At 31.2% G+C, this 25,097-nt stretch overlaps 1 protein-coding gene across 1 annotated transcript in view; it reads left to right on the top strand.

The window, feature by feature from the left end:
* Positions 1–25,097, top strand: part of LOC145242762 (uncharacterized) — an 83,656-nt gene that overhangs the window by 11,207 nt on the left and 47,352 nt on the right. The gene's annotated exons all lie outside the window — the stretch shown is intronic.

The following is a 25,097-nucleotide window of genomic DNA, read 5'->3' as shown; positions in this document are numbered from 1 at the left end:
TGAATAAAGAAGGCATCATTATGTTGTAACTGTTGTCTTGTGTCATCCTTCATCACGAACGAAAGGTAATTGTGTTTATCATCAAATAATGAACATTGTGTGACCTTTTGAAGATTATGTGTCTCCCCTTCCTCTGTGTTAAGAACTTGCTTTGTATATCACTCAGTCTGTAATTAATATGAAACCTCCAAGAGTTATCACAGTCGTCATCATCATGTAATATATATTAATGTCATTATCATTCTATCTGTTATCAGAACTGTTATATAGGAAGGCTCCAAGAATCCCAGAATATGTAAATGTCTCCCTCATCATCGTTATATATGTCCCCGTCATCTTTTAATATGTACTCCTATTTATGGAAGCCAATAATGCAACACCATTCAAGTCCAACGTTAACAAATTCCTAATGAACCGCCCCCTTAAACACTTCATCAAATCTCCACACTAACGTAATGTACTTGCAATAACCCTTATCCCTGAGTGGCTTCCAGGCCTTGATAAGTGATGATCACTGTGTAAAAAAAAAAAAAAAAAAAAAAACATGAAAAAAAAAAATCTGTGTGATGATGATGGAAAGAAAGTATCACGCACCCAAAAATGATGTAAATCGATAAGTAAATTTATTATGAAGACAATCATTTTTAAACAACTTTGAGTTTCTCCAGCATCTCCCCCCCCCGCCTCGCCCTCTCCTCCCCATGAAAAAAAGAAAAATCTGATGTACGTGCCCATGAATGAAAAGAAAGCATCTTGCACCAAGATATTTCCATGATTAGCTGTACTTAGTCTGTAGATAATATTAACATCTAGCCCATCCCCTTCACTCCTCCATGAAAAAAAAATAAAGAAAAATCTGAGAAGGATGTTGTAGTTTACTTAAAACATTGTGCATAGTGTGTAAAGAGTTGTGTTCGAAGGCTATATGAATGCGGTTCATAGGAAACCGCATGGATATGAATTAGCATATAAAAGAATGACAATATTAATACTTATCAGTAATTTTCAATTATATTACGTTTATTTGCCAACATAATGTGTCGTATAAGATGGTAAGTGTTGATATCCCTAATTTTCAAAAGTAGTATCTGTGTGAGGTACATGCTCATGATAGAAAAGAAAATATCACACACCAAAAATCACATAAATTGATAAGTAAATTTATTTTCATAAAGAAAATTATTTTTTAAGCAAATTTGAGTTTTTTCAGCGTCTCCCCTCCTCCCCATGATAAAAATGACTTTCTAAAATCTCACAAGTTTAAATTATTTAGAGTCGTTTCCTTTGTTCTTTTTTAACCTGTTTTCAAGATGGCGTTGCGATATCTTCACTGTTCATTCAGCCACAAAATTTGATTTTCTTATTTTAAAAATAAAACTAAAAAAAAAAAAGATCAATTTACGTGTACGATATTTTCTTTCCGTCACTGGTACATACATCATACAGATATTTCTTTATTTTATTGTTTTTTCGGGGTCGGTGGGATGACTACTAAAAGTCTGTGAAGTTTGGTTGTTTGAAATCAGCAGCAGCATAACGAGCTTATCAACTTTAATGCTGGCTGCTAATATGGAAGGAGAAGTGGAAGAACTCTGGGTATTATATGGATTATATTAAGGTCAAAGGCAGCAAAATGTATTACTTAATTGTTGGAGACGCACCCCTACTACCGGGAATAATGAACTATTCCATGATGTCACTTCCAGTTTACGAGAACCAATTTACCAAGTCAGTCAGAGACAGACACGCGAAGAGTGTGGTGATCACCTCTAGTCCAACAGTGAACAGAGATATTGCTCCATTTACCTCTTTCATGTATTTTTGTTAATACATATTTAAATGTTATTGTGTCTTCCTCGTCAATTATTCAAACACTAACATGAAAACATTAATAATAGGCAATATATGAAAAAAAAAAATATATATATATACTGTAAATAAGAATGCTCTGAAGATAGAAATATAATTTCTGCAAATCTAATACAAGTTCCATTAACTATAAATAAATGTACTTTGAAAATATCCATCTATTTACGATTACAATCAGTTAAGAACACTAAATATCTATTATAATATATATATATATATATCATATACCTGTCTGTTTGTTTGTCTGTTCATGATTTAATTAATATGTTCAAATGGTACACTGTTTCACAAATTAATTTTCATACTGAAAACGGACTTATATACATTTTTATTCCAGCATGATTTCTATATATACTATTTATTCAAAAGAAATCTACATTCGAAAAGTAACCTCATTTGCATATTATATTAAAGAAAATGTATTTTTATAATTAGCTTAATGTTATTAGTTGTTTGTTGTAATAGAATAGTTTTATATAGAAATATTATTTAAAGTCGATTTATTTAATTTATTTTTAATTTAATTTAAATTATTAATAACTGACAACAGTTGCATTTAAAACTGGAAGTAAGATTATTTAAGTGATGAGAATTACTTCGCATTTGATTGTTTTTTTTTTTACATGGGGGTCACCACTTATCAAGGCCCGGAGGCCGCTCAGGGATAAGGGTTATTGCGTGTACAGTAATCAATGAGATAGTATTTTAGTAATCATTAGTATTGGAGATTTGATAGAGTGTCTTACTTAAGGGGGAGGTTTGTCAGGAATTTGTTTATGTTGGATTTGAAAACATCCAAGTTGTAGTCAGGTGGGAAACAGGCAAACGGAAGAGAGTTCCACAATCGCGCACTTCTGAGAAAGAAGCTCTGCTCATGGGATCTACGTTTGGAATTAGGCACAGATAAAGAGTGGGGAAAATTATTGACAGTAGTTTCAGCCAGACGGGTGTTTCTCATGAAAGATTGGTAAGGGGGGACGAGAGATTGGAGCTCAGACGAGCACTTGCCATGGAAATAACGATAAAACAAAGACAGGCTCGCAACTTCTCTTCTGTGGGAGAGAGGCTGCAGGGAAGAGAAAAGGGCATCCCCCACCAAACCACGAAGTCTATTTTGTACTCTGTCAAGGCAGGATAGGCTGTTTTTAGCAGCTCCTGCCCATAGATCCTTTTCATAGATCAAGTGGACATGTTTTATGCTTCCCTAAATCCAGCATGTGGTCATTTTTCATAGCAAGTTAGGATATTCAGTGTATCTTAAATAGTATGTGACTAATCCCTCCACTTGGCATTATGTTTCAACCGGGCATTACCAGGTATGTTCGGCTAGTATACATTATAAAACTTAATAAATATTCATTCCATGACTCACAAGTTCCTTAACCCTTTGGGATCATGGAGATGCTGTATTGCTGAACAGTGAACCAGTTGTCTCCATTTCTGTCATTCGTGAACAAGGGCCTGTGCTGTAGCAAAGCTCATTTGTGTTCACATCACAATGTTGTCTATCCATCTCTTTCTCCGTCCATCCTGCACTGTCACCTAGAAAATTGTTTTCGATAGACCACTGGTTCTTCTTTTTCTTCTTTTAATGATAGCATTATTTGGATTTTTTAGATTATTGTTCCCATCTTGAGTCTCATTTTCATGTTTCAGTCGATCTAACCTTTTACCTTCTTCAGGTGTATTTGTAATGTCACTGGAACAAACAAGGAAAAGGAAACAAATAAAAATTCAATTTAGCATATTTTTTTTATAAATGCAAATAAAATGCATTTATTCATGGTTCTTCCAAAACAGCACATTTCATTATATTTCCAAAGTCTTTTGGCACATACATGTGCTTTTTAAAAGTCTCTGTTGCTGCCATCTCAAACTGGCACTAGCCAGTGCTTTCTTGCCCTCATATTTATACATCCATCTTCCGTGGCACGTAACTTGCTTCTCTGGATTACCTGGTATATTTTCTCTCCTTTTCTTATGACGTAAGCTTGTGCACACTTGTTAATTTGCATACATGCTTTAAAAGCTGCTGCTGCTAATATTTTCGCTAGCCAGCTATCATTTGGCTGCTGCTGCTATTTTCACACACGCCCATACACGTTCTGTTACATATGTCAAACTTGGGAAGGCTTCTGTCAAACTATGGAATCTGCACAAAATTTCAAGAGGAACATCTTTGTATTCAACAAGGTGCACCTGAAGAAGGTCGAAGGTTACATTGATCGAAACGTTGTGAAAATGGCACTTAAGATGAGAACAGTAGGTCGAAAAATTCAATTAATACAAATAATCAATCCTCATCTCAAAAATTCAGAAATGTGATAGTTTGCAGTTTTCTTCAAAATGTTTTGTGTGCAAGATGGCAGTCATACACACTGCTTCATTCGTGATGTAATCCATGGAGGAGACATGGATTACTTTTCTAAAAAGATATTTTTCTATGCAGCTTTTTTGCACACGCCACACTGCATGAAATGAAATGATGCCATGACTAAGAGTCAGTAATTTAGTTGAACTATCTAAAATTAATGAACATTTTTGTGTCAATATTTTTAATTGGTTTGTTTGCTTACCGTCTCATTCCAAATACACCATTTCATATTCCCTGCTTCCTTTATTCCAGCTTTATTTATTTAATTATATATCTTTCAGTATGGAGGTCCAACTAAGACTGCCTCACAAGCAACCAGCAAGGTTCCGTGGTCATTAATTCCTCAAGTCAAGCCAACAGCCAATGTCATCGCTCACCAATCATCTTGATAACAATTCAGCTGCAACATGGCTACCTTGATTTTTTGCATTTGTCAAATACTGATGTTTGGTTCTTATAAAATGAAGTTTGCATCAGTGAAATTTTTTTGTGCTTCTATACAACTGCCCCCCTCCCTCCCCGAAGAAGGGAAGTTAACCATGTTCATATTATGCCACAAGAGTAATAACTCAACAGGTTATAAAATTTGTGGATAAAAACGTTTTTATTTTTTCCATTTTATAAAATATGTTCGGGAGTGGAGGCTATCTCCATTGTGATGTATTAAGAACAGTTAACTCCCTTCGCATCCAGTATGATTTGTTTATAGCGGCCATGTTGAAAATTCCATGATGAAACGTCTTTCAGCGTTTCACATATACAATTCAAATTGCTAAAACATTAAATATAATGGTTTTATGTAACAATGAGTTGTTTCAAAATACTGCGAGATTTTTTATAATTTAACTGACATTATTCATTATTTTATCAAATGCAATTAAACCAATTATCATTATTGTATCAAATCCATCCTGTATAAAGTGCATTTTTATTGCTGTATAAACGAATACTATTTTGTCTTTTTTTATGTCTGTTTATAGCAGATTTGAATAAATTTTTATTCATATTTACAATAAAAAGATGTTTTTTCTTTAATTATTTATTACCAGTGTACACTATCCATCAAAAATGATGAGAAATTATCCTTTGCCAGTGTTTGCATGAACATTCATATTCATATAAAATAATGTCTGTATTAATGAAATCATAAAAAATAAAGAATAAAAGAAATTTTGAAAAAGAAGAAATGGCAAAAAAAAAAAAAAATGAAAAATAGATTTGCTTTTTCAATTCTTGAGATACTTGAAATGGATTTCTCCTGATAGTTTTATTGCTAAAAAAGGATTGGCTATTAAAACTGACTATTATATTTGATCACATAGTTCTGTCATAATTCCCCCCACCCCACCCCACCTAAAAAAAAAATCCAACAACAAAATAATATGCTGAATTAATTTGATCTGTCACTGCTTTGAAAAAAATCAGACAAAAATAGTCAATAAAATTTGACATTTTAGGAGCTAACCACTTCACTATAACAAGAGAATTCGTCTTAATCTTACCCTAAAACATATCAATTGTATTGCATTTTGATCTGGTTTTGCACATACAGAGAATCATTATTAGAAAAACATATGAAAGTTTTTTAATTGTGTTCCTACCTTGGTTGCTTCATGTTTTTCGTGTATATGCTCTTTCCATGATCCTTACCAATTGAGGATATACTGAATGCAAGTAAGTTCTTTCATATCGCAAAAAGAACTTAAATCAGGCTCAAACTGTGGGAATACAGAAGAGATTTGTTCAACTTTATCTTTGTTCGAAATCACTGACCTTTTAAAGAGAAATCGATAATCACTGTTTAATCAATACCATTAGTTCATTTTTAATTAACATGTTCACATGTGCAGTGCTTCCAGGGAACTGAGGTGCTGAGGTGTCTCTACCTCACTCTATCTCCTTGAGCCATGTGATGTTACATATGTTTTTATTGATTATTAGAATTTAGCAATTCTAACCTTGAGTTCAACAAATTAACCCCAACTGACTTTTCGTTTGTTATTATTTTCAACTAACCAATTTATATACTAGTGGGTTTACTCTCTCAATAGTTAACAATTGTTTGCATTTATTACATATCAATGTCAAAGTATTTTTTATATCCAATATATAAAATTGTCTTGTTGGAGTTTGTCATTGCTGTATACCAAAATTTTATATAGTAGCTATCCCAAACCAAAATTTTATATAGTAGCTATCCCAAACCTAAATTGTATATAAAAGCTATCCCAAACCAAAATTTTATTTTCATTATATAAAAAAAAATTGTAATATGCACATATAGATCTTTACAAAAAATAAACAATGGAACCAAGTTTATTTTGGTAGCCCAATATTAGCTACTGAATTATGATGGCCATTTAAAGTTTGCTGGAAAATTTACTGCCAATTTTCACGGTATATAACTAAAATGAATGCTCTCAAATATATGAAAAAGCCTTACAAAATGTAACTTCATTTATTTTTTTAATGGAATTTGCTCCAGACAAGGCAGGAAGTCACTTGATGTAAGGAGCTAAAAAAGGATTACTTCAAAGTAAAAAACTTGCCAACGATGAGTGTTAGGTAGAATAGTTTCTGACTCAGAAAACAATAATTCTTTTCTTCTCTGTCAGAAACGTCTCTTGTGAACTAAAGAACAAAATAAGGGGAGTGAGCATTACGAGGCGCTGCCAAAAGTAAACCCACTTTCTATGCTCCTTAAATCAGTCATTCGCAACCTTTCCTTCATCATTTCCCCTTTGGCTTTATGTATTTCTCCATTTACCCCCTACTCCCATACAAAAAATTTTTAGCCATCATAAAGTGACAAAAAATAAGGTAAAAAAACGCTACATTATAGGAAGCTGCAAGCATTGTTTTTTTTCTCAGATACAAAGCCAAGTTTGAGCGATGTTCCTTCAGCCTTAAACCTAGCTCTCTTTGCCTTAGCACATTGGATGCATGGACAGGATGTGAAGCTTCTAAATGCTGTTTCAGTATTGAAGGTTTCAGTGACCTATTTCCAAGAACAGCAAACACTGAGGCTTCTCCACACAATCCACAACAATGATGGCAAAGCCATATTGGACACATGAATCCTGGTATGTTTCTTCGACATGATAAAATCCCAAAAGAAATAATTATTTTTAAATTATTAGGTACTTTAATTATTTACCCGTGACTATAATTTTTTTTTTTACTCCCTAGGGTATTTACCCCTTGTTGAGTAGCTCTGCCTTAAATCATCTTGTAATAACTGAAAATTAATCATAATGGAAGCAATAATTCAAGCCTAAAAATTGTGAAAAATCCCATTACCTTTCAGGAAAAAAGAAAAGTACAAAAATGACACATTGACTCTTCATATGTTTGTTCATTTCAACACCTAACACAATGAATCTCCGGCATTTGTGTCTCCTCAATAAACCAACTCGATTAGCAGCAAAATCTCATCCCTTCACTGTATAGATCCCAGATGCTGGAAAGTTTTCTGCTCTATTTTAGTAATTTCTTTCCTCAAACCGCTCGCCTTTGAAATTCCCTCTTAGCTCGCTGTTTCCCGACTGTATCAACATGCATTTAAATGTAATGTGAACAAATATCTCACTGCACTACTCCCCACTTAAGATGCCCCTATAAATCTGGCCTCTAATTCACTGTAGCCTCTTACATTTCAGTGGCAATGTGACTTGTTTTGGGGTCAATAAAGTTCTTTAAAAAAAAAATGGCTCGGATTTGGACTTTGTAAAATACAGACAGAAACACAATTTGATAATAGGGCAAAAATTTAATCCATTAATGTTTTCAACTTGAATTTTTTTTTTTTTTTTTTCGAAAGATTAAACACAAAATATTGAAATGTGTTCCTCATTTTTTTTAAAATAGGACATTTTTTATGCTTAGAGACACACATTATGCGAATTAAGTTGAAAAACATTACCATTTAAAAAATCGTCCATCAATGAAAATAGTGGTCTAACTTGAAGTAACCTGAAAAAATACTATTAATTACACAAGAGAAAGAATTGTACATCAACATACACACACACACTCTCTCTCTCTCTCTCTCTCTCTCTCTCTCTCTCTCTCTCTGTTTCTCTCTCTCTCTCTTCTTTGAAGTAATAGTTACTGCAGCAGTTGAAGCCATTAAAAACACCTCAAAAAGAAAAAAAAAAATGGAGAAATAACAAAGTTGAAATTGTAAAGAATTTCACTGTATTTATCCCTTTTCACACACTATTTTGTGATATCTGCTTAAATCTGCTTTTATTTATTTATTTTTTTTTTGCACAACAAGAAAGGTCAATATACAAAAAAATCATTAACTGAACACATTTATGCATGTGAGTTTTGTTAGTGAAACTATGGAGCACCACTGTAAAGTGAGCAACTGATTTTTATTTTATATCTAAAATATTGTGTCATACAAAATGACTCACAAGGTTGATGTGCCGTAAAACTAACCCTATGATTGGTCAGCATAAATGATTAGAGGATGCGTAGAGCAATTTTTACGTTTGGAAAAATTAACTCCAAACTATGATTTTTACTTAATAAAAAGATAGATTGTGATTCCAAGGTGTCTGTGTGTCTCTGTGTATATATATGTGTATATACATACACACACATAATTAGAAATCACTCCATACAAGCCACTTGAGGTAAAGAGCTAAAAAAAAAAAAATACTACCGCGAGGTCAAACCCCAGCTGATGATAAATGTGAGATTGATAAATTCTAATCCAGAAAGCATTAATTCTTCGCCCTTTGTCAGAAACATCGCTCATGAAATGTGAGAACTATATGACTAATTAATTTTCTGGAATCTACAAAAGTTGCAATATCAGTTGTGAGTAATGCTGGCAAGTGACATAAATTTTGAATAAGACACGATTTTAGAAATGAAATACGTGTTTTTCTTTCTTGAATGCAAGGCTTTTGAAGATGGGAGTCCTATTGTAGTAGTATCGTTGCAAAATTTCTTTGTCGCCAGTAAACATCTGAACAGCAGCTCATCATATACATACAGAAATCATGTTATAATGGTTTGTTGGTTTAACCTGTCTCTCTTTCTTTCTCTTCTTTGAGTAATAATGGCTGTAAGAGTTGAAGCTATTTAAAACACTGGAAACGTTATTTATCCTGAATTTCCAATGTTTTTTTTTTTACAAATTCATTACATTGATGAGATCTCCCGCACAGAGTATCTGAGGGAGAAGCGCTGCAGGAGAAAGATTCAGGAAGGCTCAGCAGCCACACCTGACATGACTTTTGACTGCAGCCGCTGTGGCCGAACCTGCTTGTCCCGTATCGAGCTCGTCAGCCACAAGCATGCCTGCAGACGACGTGGAAAACCCCCTTCATATAATCTTCATTTGCGAAGTACTGCCAAAAGAAGACCTTGGTAATTGCTTGGTATTAGCCATCCTTTACCTGAAGGAAGAATGAAAAGAGAGCCTCTCCTAAAAAAAAAAAAAACAACAAAAAAAACATGTTTGGCTCCCCCTCCCCAAGCGAACATGCCAAAGAAAAAAATTACTTACTTTTTGGTCACATTCATTTCTTGTTTATGACGTCATTTTCTTAACATGTCAACTTAAATTCCATATTTCTGGTGCAAATTTCATATTATACATCATCTAGCAACATTTTACATTTTACATTCAATATCGTTACATTTGTTAAATATCTATGCCAAGTGTGCTGAAAATGTCATTTGACAGAAATAGGTTGCTTTGGCATGAACCCACACCTGGCCGGAAGAAAAAAAAAAACATAACATGATTGATTATTAGAAATAAAATAATTGTTGGTTGAGGTCAGGCCATCTGGCGAAGAAAAACAAATATGATGGATTGTCAAAAATAAAATAATTGTTGATAGAAACCATAGCAACAAAAGGAAAAGCTATCACAGAGTAAAATGAAAAGAAATCACCACTTATCAAGGCCCAAAGGCCACTTGAGAATAAGGATTAATAAATGTAAAGTGGTAGTTTAGTAATTATTAATGGTGTATATTCGGTGGAATTTGTATTATTTAAGAGGACTGCTTAACAAGAACGTGTTTAAAGACTTTAAGGCTTCCTATTATAATCAGCCAGGAAGCAGGCCAAAGAAACAGTGTTCTGCATGTAGGCAGTTCTAGGAAAGAAGCTTTACTCATGGAATCTGCGTTTAGGCACAGGTAGAGAGTGGGGAACATTGTTGATAGTGGTTGTAGCTAGTTGAGTTTTTATTGTAAAAGTTTGGCAAAGGGAGGGCATAGATTGAAGTTCAGACGAGCACTTATCATGAAATATAGATAGAGTAGAGACAGGCTCACAATGTCTCTTCTGTGGGAAAGAGATTGCTGCCAGAGATACATTGACAGTGAATCCCATGGTTCATGTTTGTGCGGGATCATATATTGTTACATAAAAATTGATATCATCAGTTGGTTGATTTGGATCCAATAAAACACCCATCAAATTACTGATTGACACTCCCATCACCAATAACTCAGACATATCATTATATACGAAAGTATATATTATATAATTATTTTTTAAGAATGTGATAAACATGACATCCATCACTGGCAAGAATAAGAAAAGATTGAAAAGAAAACTAGACGGCACATACACCCGTATGCTACGAAAAGTACTAAATATGTCTTGGCAAATCATCCCATGAAGCAGCAACTTTATGGCAACCTACCTGCCATATCTAATACCATCAGGGAAAGACGCCTACGATTTGCTGGTCACTGTCTGAGAAGCTAGCATGAATTGGTGAGTGATGTATTGCTATGGACTCCACGACAGATGCGCAAGCAAAGGACGACCTGAATCCACATACATCCAGCAAATAGCACATGACGCCAACTGTGAACCTGAAGATCTGAGGCAGCTGATGGAAGACAGGAAACTCTGGAGAGGAAGAGTCACATTGGTCTGGGCAAGGAACCTATGATGATGATGATGATGATATCTTTCTTGTGTTACGTTGAGCTGATTTCATTTATCCGAATTTTTCTTGTTTTTCTATCTGGAACGTTTTTTGTTGTTTATACTGGCAAATTAAAACTAAGTAGCAACGTTTTCGTTTCAAATGAGTATTGTTTTTTGTTTTTTTTCTGTTTCTTTTTCCATTTTGTATGCTAATACTTCTTGAAGGCGTACATGTGGTAAGTTCTTCTTTACGGTTGCAAATGTTGGACAGTAACGAAAGCAACTGAAAGTCGTCTGGAAGCAGTGGAGATATGTTTTTTAATCAGAATTCTATGAATCTCATGGATAGAAAGTAAGTCAAACCAAGAAATCATGCGTAAGACAAAGTACAGAAGATCACTACTCAATACCGTCCCCACCAGACAGTTAAAGTTCTTCAGCTATTTAATAGGGATAGGACAATTCCAACATTTTTTCCAATTTCGATGCAATTACCATTTCATAATAAATTCCTGATTCCGATACAATTACCAATTTTCGATTACTTCTAAATCTGTACTTATTTAATTATAAAATTGTTATTTTTCACAATTACCGTTAAAAATACATGTTAAATGTGCAGATATTTTTCTTAAATGTAAGGATACACTTCTGAGAGATGATCTATTGATTTTAGTTTTACTAATAGGTTAAAATCAACAGATATTCACTATTTTAGTATTACTATCAGCGGTAGAATATTTTTCTTTAAAGAAAATCAAATAAAAAAGCCAATTAAAAGAATCGTTGTTGGCATCGGAAAATATGCACAAATTTTTTCTGATTCCGATACCGATTCCGATACCCCAAAAACTTTCGAGTTTTTACGATTCCTGATTCTGATTCTGATTAATCGTCCCAACACTACTATTTTAATGTAAATGGATGACTTGGAGCAAAGTTTGATATAAGGGAAAAATCGCCAGAACAAAGAGCAAAGGAAGACAACAAAGTTCACTGAAAGTCTTAACAGGATCACTGGAAACACAACTATAAATCTTATCAGAAAGACCGAATGCAAAAGAGACTGGAGAGCTATGATCATCAATGTCTACAATAACAGATGTGATATCTGAAGAAGATGAAGATACCAATACATCTATAAATATAAAAGCAAAAATGTATGTATGTATGTATGTATGTGTGTATGTATGTTTATTGTATGTGTGTATGTATGTATGTTCGCTTTTTTCTGTGTGTCTACAAAAGGCTTCTTTCAGAGAAGCGGTCGGTCGGTTCACAACTTTTTAAAACTTTTTATATAACATACAAATCGTAATATCTCACAGTTAACAACAAAGCTCGCCTGTCTATTTAATTTGGTCGATTTCGGGAAGATAAATATTCAATATTTGTCGCTCGCCGCATGTAGGTTAGCCTTTTTCCTATAACAATCTTCGGGGAAAAAAAAAAAGCGTTCAGCAATAAATGAATACTATCCCGCAGTCAAAATTTTACCTCATTTTAAAACGGGCACCTGCTAAATCCAACTAATTAAATAAATTCAAACGTGTTTCCGTTAGCATCTCGCGGGTGGGCAATGGTTAACATAGCACTTTTTTTTTTTTTTTTTACACTTTAATTTGCAACTTTGCCTCAACGGTTCGGGTTCGATCCTCATTACATACTTGTTTTTTTTTAACCCCCTCCCCCCAAACACCCGGGCAACGCCGGGTACCCCTCGCTAGTCTATAATATAAATCTCATCTTTTTGTTTAAATGTATGTTTGTATGTCTGCCTAAAACTTTCGACAGAGGTGACGGATTTTCACAAGATCGGTATCGTTTTGAAGCTTGACCATCGGAAGACAAATATAAAAAAATTGGCCAAAAACATTAATTCCTTCACCTTCATCTGGGCACTTTTCTACAGGGAGAGGTCGCTTTTTTCGCCGATATTTTGAAAGTCATCCCTTTTTTCGATTGTCTAACCTTAATTTAAACCTACGTCACTTCCGGTTTGGCGATGGACGCAACGGCAAACATGTAACTTTTTTTCACGTTCTTTTCCTCCTTTGCGGTACAGTTTCGAACCTGCTTGCTTACTACCAATTTTTTTTGTTTTTCCTCAACACATACCTTCAAACACTCGAGCAACGCCAGGTACCTAAGTTAGTTATTAATGATAAGGAAAAGAGAGATTTTTTTTTACTAATATTGAGAGGCAGGTGAACCATCCGCCAACAAGTTATCTCTGCCCCAACTCACGTTGCATCAATGCCTTTATCATCATCTCATAATAATCATCCAATCTGGTGTGATAATCACTCATCTAAAAATCAGGCTTTCCTCAACTCACAGAAGTTAAATCTTTGATCTCCTTAAGACATCTGAACCAACCAAGTCAGGCACAGAACTATTCAATATTTTACACAAAAGTCCTTCAATAAAACCAACTCGGATCTTTCTTGCTTTGAATTCATTTTCCTTACATGTGCGGTCTTCTGTTGTTATTTCCTGAATGAAGGAGTAAGACAATAAAAAATTTTTTCTAATGAAAATCAGACTTTTATGTCCAAATAACGTTATAATCTTTCTACATCTCTCCAGAACATTAGCCCAGTCTAAAACAATAAATCTGTAGCAATAGTAAGGAGTATAAACGCAGAATATAAAATATAGCAACATTATAGCAGCTCTGTACGACAAGTTTTAGGCAAAAAGAAAAAATAACCGAGTTTTCAAAGATGCCAACAAAAGAAGAAATGAAGTGGAAAACAATGCGGAGAAGAACAAGTGAAGAAGAAGAATGGCATGGACACCTTAGGAACAAAGTGTAGTATCTGTTCTGATACTGCCCTTCATTTTTTTATGTCCTCTATCAGTGAAAGAAAATCCTTTGAGACTGAGGCAATTTTTGTCCCAATCCAGAGCGCCCTTTTAGGGAAGACTAGCCTGGGTGTCCGGAGTTGCCTGGGTGTTTGGAGGTGTGTGTTGCACAAAAAAAAAAAAAAATATTGGTAGTCGGCAAGCAGGTTTGAACCTGTGACGTGAAGGTGGAAAAGTAAGTGTGAAAGAAAATCTGACGTCTTACCACTACTCCATGATGTGTCTGGAATTTCAGAATGTTAAAATTACGCAAAGTCAATCCAACCAATACGATGACTTAAAAAATAGACCCCTCCTTTTAGAAAACTGCCCAGTTGAAGTTGAAGAAATTAATGTTTTTTGACAATTTTTCGATATTTGTTGTCCGAGACATCAAGCTTCAAAATGATACTGATCTCATGAAAATCCATCGCCTCTGTTGAAAGTTTTAGGCATACATACAAACATACATACATACATTTAAACAGACAGGTGAGATTTATATTATAGACTAGCAAGGGGTACCCGGCGTTGCCCGGGTGTTTTTCGGAGTATGTGAAAAAACCCGAAAATGTGAAAAAAAAACAGGTGCCCGTGAAAAAAAACGAAGCCTTCACGACGCGCAGTTGGAAAATAGTAAAGTGTTTAAAAAAACAGGTGCAGGTTTTTGATTGCCGTGACGGCGATAGGTATTCAGCAGTTAGCATTTTGTGCGGGACAGTTTTGAATGAGGTGAATAAATCGGTTTGTTTGTTTTTAAAAACCCGCTCCCTGTTTATTAGGAGGAGCGAAATGAAAGTTACAGTCTGATATGACAAAGTCGACATTGAACAAACGTTACTTAGCTCTCTTGAGACAACTGGTTTTCGGCCTGTGATTAGAGTCGAGTTTCGCCTTTTTTTATACCGAAAACCGGATGTAACGCGTGCCGATGCAGGAAATGTCGAATAATTAACGTTTGAAAGTCAATAAAATTAAATAGACAGGCGAGCTCCGTGGGTAACTCTGAGATATTACAATTTATAGATGATATAAAAAGTTTTAAGAAGTTGTGAACCGAGCAAGCGCTTCTCTGAAAGAAGCCTTTTGTGGACATCGAGGAAAAGCGTACATACATACATACATACATACATTTTCGCTTTTATATATATAGATGGATTTTTCCCAAATTAAAATCTGACCTTGTGTCTATCTCTGCTCTTACGAAGAAGTAAGTAAATAGGGACATGTAGGCTTCATGTATGTGCTACTACTACTACTACTACTACTACTACTACTACTACTAAAATCATAATCATCATCAGCAGCAGCAGATCGTAATTGTGCAGCGAGTAGTGATCAGTAGTAATAGTCTCTCTCATGGCATCATGATTACTCATCGCATTCTAAAGACCTTCGGGGTTTTATGCTCGCATCATGACAGGTTGATCATTGAAAGTTTGAACAGGGCAGCCAATGTTAGTGAGATAGAGAAGCATAGCCAGGGAACATATCACAAAGCTCAGTCTCTCCTAGCACCAGTGTACATATATCCGATGTTGGCCAACAAGATCACAGCTGACAGGTGGTAGTAATAAATAGCAGTTAGTTATGAGTGATCATAAGTAGTGACAACTACTTATGAATAGTGATAAACACAGAATAGAATGATAATCACCAACTCGATACAGGCACGGAACTGGGAGCATGCCTTTTCTACAAGCGTTGGCAGGAACTTGAATAGCGGCAATCAAGCTGGCTTTGGTGTTGCCGGAGGTCATGTTGGTGATGTTTTTGACGTATGACCAAACAAAGTAGTCCAGCAGGTTGAGGTCGGAGGAGGAGGACCAGTGAGAGAAGGATACAAAATCGTAACACTCCTTCTGAAGCCAAGCCTGGGTCTCTTTAGATGTGAGCTGGCGCCGATTCCTGCTGCCACACCCATGGTTTGCCAGAGGCCAACTGATTGCACGAGGAGATCACCACATTCTTCAGCACATCCAGGTAAATTTTGCTTTTGACTTTCAAGCCGACTTCAAAGATGTGAGGTGACATGATGTGGCCCGACTTGAAACCACACCATAAATCATAACCATGGCCGGAAACTTTGTTTTGAGGGTGCTGACAATAGTCCTGTTGTCATAATTTGCATTGGTAGAGAGCATGAGTTGTACAGCAGCATATCTCCGATCTCTCTCGTTGAACATCGTTGAATATTGTGTCACTTTCAGACATGATAGAGGGCTCCTATCGCATTTGGGATTTGTACGCAACTGATCCACTAGTAGATAGTCTGCAAGAAAAGAAGAAAACCGTCTTTCATCAAACAGAAATGGAATCATGTCGTCTTTTCTATGGTGACAACTTTATCATCCAACCCTGTAGCAATGAGTCATGATTATAATAATAATTAATAATGAGTAGTTATGAGTAGTGATTATAATAATAATCAGTAATGAGTAGTTATGAGTAGTGATTATAATAATAATTAGTAATGAGTAGTTATGAGTAGTGAGTATAATAATAATTAGTAATGAGTAGTTATGAGTAATGATTATAATAATAATTAGTAATGAGTAGTTATGAGTAATGATTATAATAATAATTAGTAGTGAGTAGTTATGAGTAATGATTATAATAATTAGTAATGAGTAGTTATGAGTAATGATTATAATAATAATTAGTAATGAGTAGTTATGAGTAATGATTATAATAATTAGTAATGAGTAGTTATGAGTAATGATTATCATAATAATTAGCTATGAGTAGTGATTATAATAATAATTAGTAGTGAGTAGTTGGGAGAAGTGATTATAATAATAATTAGTAATGAGTAGTGATTATAATAATAATTAGAAATGAGTAGTTATGAGTAGTAATTATAATAATAATTAGTAATGAGTAGTTGTGAGTAGTGATTATAATAATAATAATTAGTAATGATTAGTTATGAGTAGTGATTATAATAATAATTAGTAATGAGTAGTTATGAGTAATGATTATAATAATAATTAGTAGTGAGTAGTTATGAGTAGTGATTATAATAATAATTAGTAATGAGTAGGTGAAAGTAGTGAGTATAATAATAATTAGTAATGAGTAATTATGAGTAATGATTATAATAATAATTAGTAATGATTAGTTATGAGTAGTGATTATAATAATAATTAGTAATGATTAGTTATGAGTAGTGATTATAATAATAATTAGTAGTGAATAGTTGTGAGTAGTGAGTATAATAATAATTAGTAATGAGTAGTTATGAGTAATGATTATAATAATAATTAGTAATGAGTAGTTATGAGTAGTGATAAGAAGTGATAAGTTAAGTAGTAATAAATAGCCATAAGTAATAATAAATAATGATAAATATTACTAGTCATAAGTAATAATAAACAATACGTATTAATAGTCATAAGTAATAAGTAGTGATTAGTAATAAGTAAGGATAAGTATTATTAAATAGTTATAAGTGATAATAGTCATAAGTAATAATAAGTAGTAATAGTCATAAGTAGTAATAATATTCATAAGTAGCGATAAACAGTAATAAATAGCTATAAGTAATAATAAGTAGTGATATTAATAGTCATAAGTAATAATTAGTAATAGGTATAAGTAGTGATAAATAGCAATAAATAATGATAAGTAGTAATAAGTTGTAACAGTCATACGTAATAAGTAGTGATAAGTATTAATCGTGATAACTAGTGATAAATAGTAATAAATAATCATAAGTAATAATAAGTGATGAGTAATGAATAATCATAAATAATAATAAGTAATAATAAGTTATGAGTAATGATTATAATGATAATTAAAAATGAGTAGTTATGAGTAATGATTATAATGATAATTAGTAATGAGTAGTTATGTGTGATGATTATAATTAGTAATGAGTAGTTATGAGTAATGATTATAATGATAATTAGTAATGAGTAGTTATGAGTAATGATTATAATAATAATTAGTAATGAGTAGTTGTGAGTAATGATTATAATGATAATTAGTAGCTATGAGTAATGATTATAATGATAATTAGTAATGAGTAGTTATGTGTGATGATTATAATTATAATTAGTAATGAGTAGTTATGAGTAATGATTATAATGATAATTAGTAATGAAGAGTTATGAGTAATGATTATAATGATAATTAGTAGTTGTGAGTAATGATTATAATGATAATTAGTAATTAGTAGTTGTGAGTAATGATTATAATGATAATTAGTAATGAGTAGTTATGAGTAATGATAATTAGTAATGAGTAGTAATGAGTAATGATTATAATAATTAGTAATGAGTAGTTATGAGTAATGATTATAATAATAATTAGTAATGGGTAGTTATGAGTAGTGATAAGAAGTAATAAGTAGTAATAAATAGCCATAAGTTATAATAAATAGTGATAAGTATTAATAGTCATGAATAATCATAAATATTACATATCAACAGTCATAAGCAATAAGTAATGATAAGTATTATTAAATAGTTATAAGTGATAATAGTCATAAGTAGTAATAAGTAATAATATCCATAAGTAGTGATAAACAGTAATAAATAGCTATAAGTAATAATAAGTAGTGATATTAATAGTCATAAGTAATAATTAGTAATAAATAGTCATAAGTAGTGATAAATAGCAATAAATAATATTAAGTAGTAATAAGTTGTAACAGTCATACGTAATAAGTAATGATAAGTATTAATCGTGATAACTAGTGATAAATAATAATAAATAATAATAGTCATAATAGTAATAATAAATAGTCATAAGTAGTGATAAATAGTAATAAGTGATCATAAGTAGTAATAAATAGTCATAAGTTATAATAAATAGTCATAAATAATGATAAATACTGATAAGGATTAATAAATAGTCATAGTAATATATAGTAATAAGTATTAATAAATAGTAATAAACAGTCATAAATAGTGATAAGTAGTCATGAGTTATAATAAATAGTGGTAAGTAGTCATAAGTTATAATAAATAGTGATAAGTAGTCATAAGTCATAGTGATAAGTAGTCATAAGTCATAATAGTGATAACTAGTCATAAGTTATAATAAATAGTGATGAGTAATCATAAGTTATAATAAATAGTAATAAGTGGTCAGAAGTCATAATAAATAGTGATAAGTAGTCACAAGTTATAATAAATAGTAATAAGTAGTCATAAGTTATAATAAATAGTAATAAGTAGTCATAAGTTATAATAATTAGTGATAAGTTGTCATAAGTTATAATAAATAGTAATAAGTAGTCATAAGTCATAATAAATAGTGATAAGTAGTCATAAGTCATAATAAATAGTGATAAGTTGTCATAAGTCATAATAAATAGTAATAAGTAGTCATAAGTCATAAATAGTGATAAGTAGTCATAAGTCATAATAGTGATAAGTAGTCATAAGTCATAATAGTGATAAATAGTCATAAGTTATAATAGTGATAAGTAATCATAAGTTATAATAAATAGTAATAAGTAGTCATAAGTTATAATAAATAGTGATAAGTAGTCATAAGTTATAATAAATAGTGATAAGTAGTCATAAGTCATAATAAATAGTGATAAGTAGTCATAAGTCATAATAAATAGTGATAAGTAATAATAAGTTATAAGGAGTCATAAGTCATAATAAATACTGATAAGTAGTCGTAAGTTATAATAAATAGTGATAAGTAGTCATAAGTTATAATAAATAGTGATAAGTAGTCATTAGTTATAATAAATAGTGATAAGTAGTCATAAGTTACAATAAATAGTAATAAGTAGTCATAAGTCATAATAAATAGTGATAAGTAGTCATAAGTTATAATAAATAGTGATAAGTAGTCATAAGTTATAATAAATAGTGATAAGTAGTCATAAGTTATAATAAATAGTGATAAGTAATAATAAGTTATAATAAGTAGTCATAAGTTATAATAAATAGTGATAAGTAGTCATAAGTCATAATAAATAGTGATAAGTAGTCATAAGTTATAATAAATAGTGATAAGTAGTCATAAGTTATAACAAATAGTGATAAGTAGTCATTAGTTATAATAAATAGTGATAAGTAGTCATAAGTTATAATAAATAGTGATAAGTAATAATAAGTTATAATAAGTAGTCATAAGTTATAATAAATAGTGATAAGTAGTCATAAGTTATAATAAATAGTGATAAGTAGTCATAAGTTATAATAAATAGTGATAAGTAGTCATTAGTTATAATAAATAGTGATAAGTAGTCATAAGTTACAATAAATAGTAATAAGTAGTCATAAGTCATAATAAATAGTAATATTTAGTCATAAGTCATAATAAATAGTGATAAGTAGTCATAATAAATAGTAATAAGTAGTTATAAGTTATAATAAATAGTAATAAGTAGTCATAAGTCATAATAAATAGTAATAAGTAGTCATAAGTCATAAATAGTGATAAGTAGTCATAAGTCATAATAGTGATAAGTAGTCATAAGTCATAATAGTGATAAATAGTCATAAGTTATAATAGTGATAAGTAATCATAAGTTATAATAAATAGTAACAAGTAGTCATAAGTTATAATAAATAGTGATAAGTAGTCATAAGTTATAATAAATAGTGATAAGTAGTCATAAGTCATAATAAATAGTGATAAGTAGTCATAAGTCATAATAAATAGTGATAAGTAATAATAAGTTATAAGTAGTCATAAGTCATAATAAATACTGATAAGTAGTCGTAAGTTATAATAAATAGTGATAAGTAGTCATAAGTTATAATAAATAGTGATAAGTAGTCATTAGTTATAATAAATAGTGATAAGTAGTCATAAGTTACAATAAATAGTAATAAGTAGTCATAAGTCATAATAAATAGTGATAAGTAGTCATAAGTTATAATAAATAGTGATAAGTAGTCATAAGTTATAATAAATAGTGATAAGTAGTCATAAGTTATAATAAATAGTGATAAGTAATAATAAGTTATAATAAGTAGTCATAAGTTATAATAAATAGTGATAAGTAGTCATAAGTCATAATAAATAGTGATAAGTAGTCATAAGTTATAATAAATAGTGATAAGTAGTCATAAGTTATAACAAATAGTGATAAGTAGTCATTAGTTATAATAAATAGTGATAAGTAGTCATAAGTTATAATAAATAGTGATAAGTAATAATAAGTTATAATAAGTAGTCATAAGTTATAATAAATAGTGATAAGTAGTCATAAGTTATAATAAATAGTGATAAGTAGTCATAAGTTATAATAAATAGTGATAAGTAGTCATTAGTTATAATAAATAGTGATAAGTAGTCATAAGTTACAATAAATAGTAATAAGTAGTCATAAGTCATAATAAATAGTAATATTTAGTCATAAGTCATAATAAATAGTGATAAGTAGTCATAATAAATAGTAATAAGTAGTTATAAGTTATAATAAATAGTAATAAGTAGTCATAAGTCATAATAAATAGTAATAAGTAGTCATAAGTTATAATAAATAGTAATAAGTAGTCATAAGTCATAATAAATAGTAATAAGTAGTCATAAGTCATAATAAATAGTGATAAGTAGTTATAAGTTATATCTCAATCAATAGTGATAAGTAGTCATAGTGATAAATAGTCATAAGTTATAATAAATTGTGATAAGTACTATCAAACTATTTAGGAACGAGAGCATACTACCCCTGCGAATTAAATAATTCTGTTTGAAAATCCGAGTTCAACAGAAAGAATCTCAAGTTTCACAAGAGGCACGCGAAGAAGGTCGACTTGAACATGAAAATAAACTCAAGATATGTCCAAATAATCATCCAAAAATTAACTCCTATAATAATAGCAAACGAAAGTTGGGGGACTTTCTATAAAAAGTAATATAGGTGTTATAGTTAGGTGTAGGTTGCAGTGAACAAAGTTGGTTGGAAGACATTTTTCTTTGTTAGCACCTGGAAAATTTCTGTTGACTCTCTGTGATTCTCTAAATATCTATATATGTATTTTACTTAAACTGAAATCATGTACGTATCGCTGATAAGGTTTTGCTTGTGCTACAAATCTAGTTTAGTTTCCTCCAATGGTTTTTGAGATGGTTAAAATTGTAATAAAGTTTTTGTTTCGTTGGATGCTTTTTCCAGGAAATGTTTTTTTTTTAATTTTCTTCCTTTGAAAATTGTAACATTCGGTATGGGGCAGCATAACCAGCTGCCAACATTACCCTTCTTTTTATTGAAACTAACCGAGAGCTCTTTTTAGTATCCTCGTTGTTCCCTTAAGTGCAATCGTCTGGACTTCTTTTGCACTTGTTTCACCAGGAATATTAGTTAGGAAGGACTTCAGGTTCAATGATTCCTATCATGTGGGCGGAGATGTCACAAAGTTTGGCGTCAAGTCTTTCCATGAGTGCTGAGGCTTGAGAGATGTACATCAGAACAGATTGAATGGAAATCATGCCACTGTCATTGTAGTTTTATTATTATTAGACTGGGTTAATATTTCAGAGAGCTAGAAAAACATACATGATTATAAGTTATTGGAGCCTTTCATAGCATTTGTTTGTATACGTTTGGCTTGTAATCTACTTATCATGGATTTACTTTGGTATGATATCTACATTTTGTTACGCAATCTACGTTGAAAGAATGTGTGATTATCGAGCCTAGAACCCTAAATTTAACCCCTAAGTCTTAAACGTAATATTAAAAAAGAGACATTTACATTGCAATCTACGTCACATGAATCTATATTGTTACGGGATTCAGATTTCATATTGCAATACAAGACCAAAAACATTGGTTTCAAAAGAATGTATAGTTCCCAAGAATGGAACTCTAACCTTTAACCCCTAACGTGACACTTCAGCTAATTATTTAACAAAAAGTCGCTGAAGGATCAGTAATCTATTCTGACAAATGGTTAATCTTAATTTAAACTGATTAATCAGTTTTCGTCATTGTTCTGTAGATGATCAAAATTTTGTTGATTTCAACACTGAAGCACATACACAAGAAATTGAAAAATCATGGTTTGATGTCAAGAATCCTAAAACAAACAAAAAAAAACGAAAGGTGTATGCTATAGATATTTTTTCTTGTAGATATCAAGCCAAAGTTGTACCCATATGGTGTAGATATATACATTTTTTTTAAATTAAAAAATCGGATTTTCATGAGCTTTGAGAAAAATTTTTAAAGAAAATTTGAAAAGAACATTTTTTTAAAATTCTTTTTATTAAATTAATTTTTTCAAATCTTTATTTCACAATTGCATTATTTTATAATCTTTTAACAGCAACATACACATTCTTTGTATTTACAGCAGTTTTATATAATTGGGTTCTTTGGTACAACAGAGACACATAGAAAACTCACATTTCCATTTCGTTTCTGAACACAAATAAACCCTAGTCTAATTCAAGCCAAACATTATTTTCTAATCAACAGTTTAAAGGCTTCAAAAGCACTTTAAAATGTCAAAAGGTCATGAAGCAAATATGTTTGCAATTTTTAAAAATCTATTAAAAATAAATTAAAATCGCCACCATTTTTATTATATGATAAGTGTTCAAAATTCGAATGTAATTTGGAAGCTGTTAATGATAGAGTAAACAAAAGGAAAGCGTGAATATTCAAACGTGTCAATGTCATATCAAAGAATTAGTTTTGTTTTTATGTTCTTGACATTTTGTCAATTTCAAAATTACATTTTTTTGCAATAACACAATTGACATTTTATGTCAATTTACAAACTTGTATTTTCTTGCAATGAAACAATTGACATTTTATATCAATTTCACCGAGATTGTTTTCATCATTTTTTTTATTTTAATATCTAAATAATAGACTACTATTTTGATGGGGTTTTTTTTTTTTTTTGCTATCACACCGAATTATCATTTTATTTTTTATCATCAAACTTGTGTGGCAATTATTATAAAGCGAAATATTTTTTTGTCAACTTGCTTAAATATTTTGTTTTTCTTTCGTTTTCCGTGATCTTATTATTCATAATTTTGTTCATCCAAAAATCAGGAAGAAAAATAAAAATGTAGTTGCAGACAAAATTGACACTTCATTTTTTAAATAACTTACTTTTTAAAAAGGGGGTCTTATTTCTAATATTGATCACTTATAAAATGAAGACTTCAAAGCTTAATCTAATTTATGAAACTCACTATGTGTGTGTGTGTCTGTTTGTCTGTCTGTTTTCGTTTTTTCTTCCAAGATGCAAGGTCGCAGAGTGGTACAAGGCAGATCAAATGATTGCATTTTTTCTGGACCATTGCTTTATGGGTTTTTTTAGTCGGTAAAAATAGCTGCTAAGGGGTCAAAATTTTTTTTTAATTAGAACTAGGCAGGTGTATGTCGACTAAACAAATTATTTGTAAGCATGCACAAATACATTTACAGGTTAAAGTTAGTTTCTTTTAAACTATTTCTTGTTAATCTGATGATAGCTCAAATGATAATGACTAAGGTTGAAGCACTAAATATTTTGGTTTCGATTCTAGCTGATAGCACCAAAGTCATATTTTTTTTTTTTACTTTTGAAATCAGTACTGATACAATGTAATAATCGATAGAGAATTTACTCTATAATAATAAATACAAAATCTGTATAAATTAAAATATCATATTAGATGAAAGACGAAGAATAAAAGTTATATATAACTTTATTATATGATCAAAATTTTGTATAATTCTGGCTCTTCTCTCCTTCTAATGAGAAGCATTTAGCTTTGAAATGCCATGGCCTTAAGAGGTTTCTTTTAAATTTTTCCCCCCTTAACTTTTCCTTATTGTTCTGTTGATATAATAAAGCTATATATAACTTTTATTCCTCATCTTTCTTTTAATATTATTGTTTGCTCCTCTTAACAGTGTTGAGCTTTTCTTATCTTGACAAGTTTTGTTTTGTTAAAGATTTATTTTTTGATAACATAATTGTATTATAAGTTAAAATATCATATTTAAGCACATTTTATGACCGGGCAACGCCGGGCGGCCAGCTAGTTCATAATAAAATGAGCCATATTTTTCTCAATTAGAGATTTGGGGAAACAAAACCCAAAAAAAAATGCCTCACAGCCAAAATTAGATGCGGGATTTAATTCCCTATCGCATGATGTTTGACCTCAT

This window comes from Euprymna scolopes, chromosome 21 (assembly GCF_053919585.1).
Source record: "Euprymna scolopes isolate OS-2025 chromosome 21, ASM5391958v1, whole genome shotgun sequence".
Lineage (NCBI taxonomy): Eukaryota > Metazoa > Mollusca > Cephalopoda > Sepiida > Sepiolidae > Euprymna > Euprymna scolopes.
Note: the sequence above shows the minus strand (reverse complement) of the source record. Positions and strands in the feature narration are given on the sequence as shown.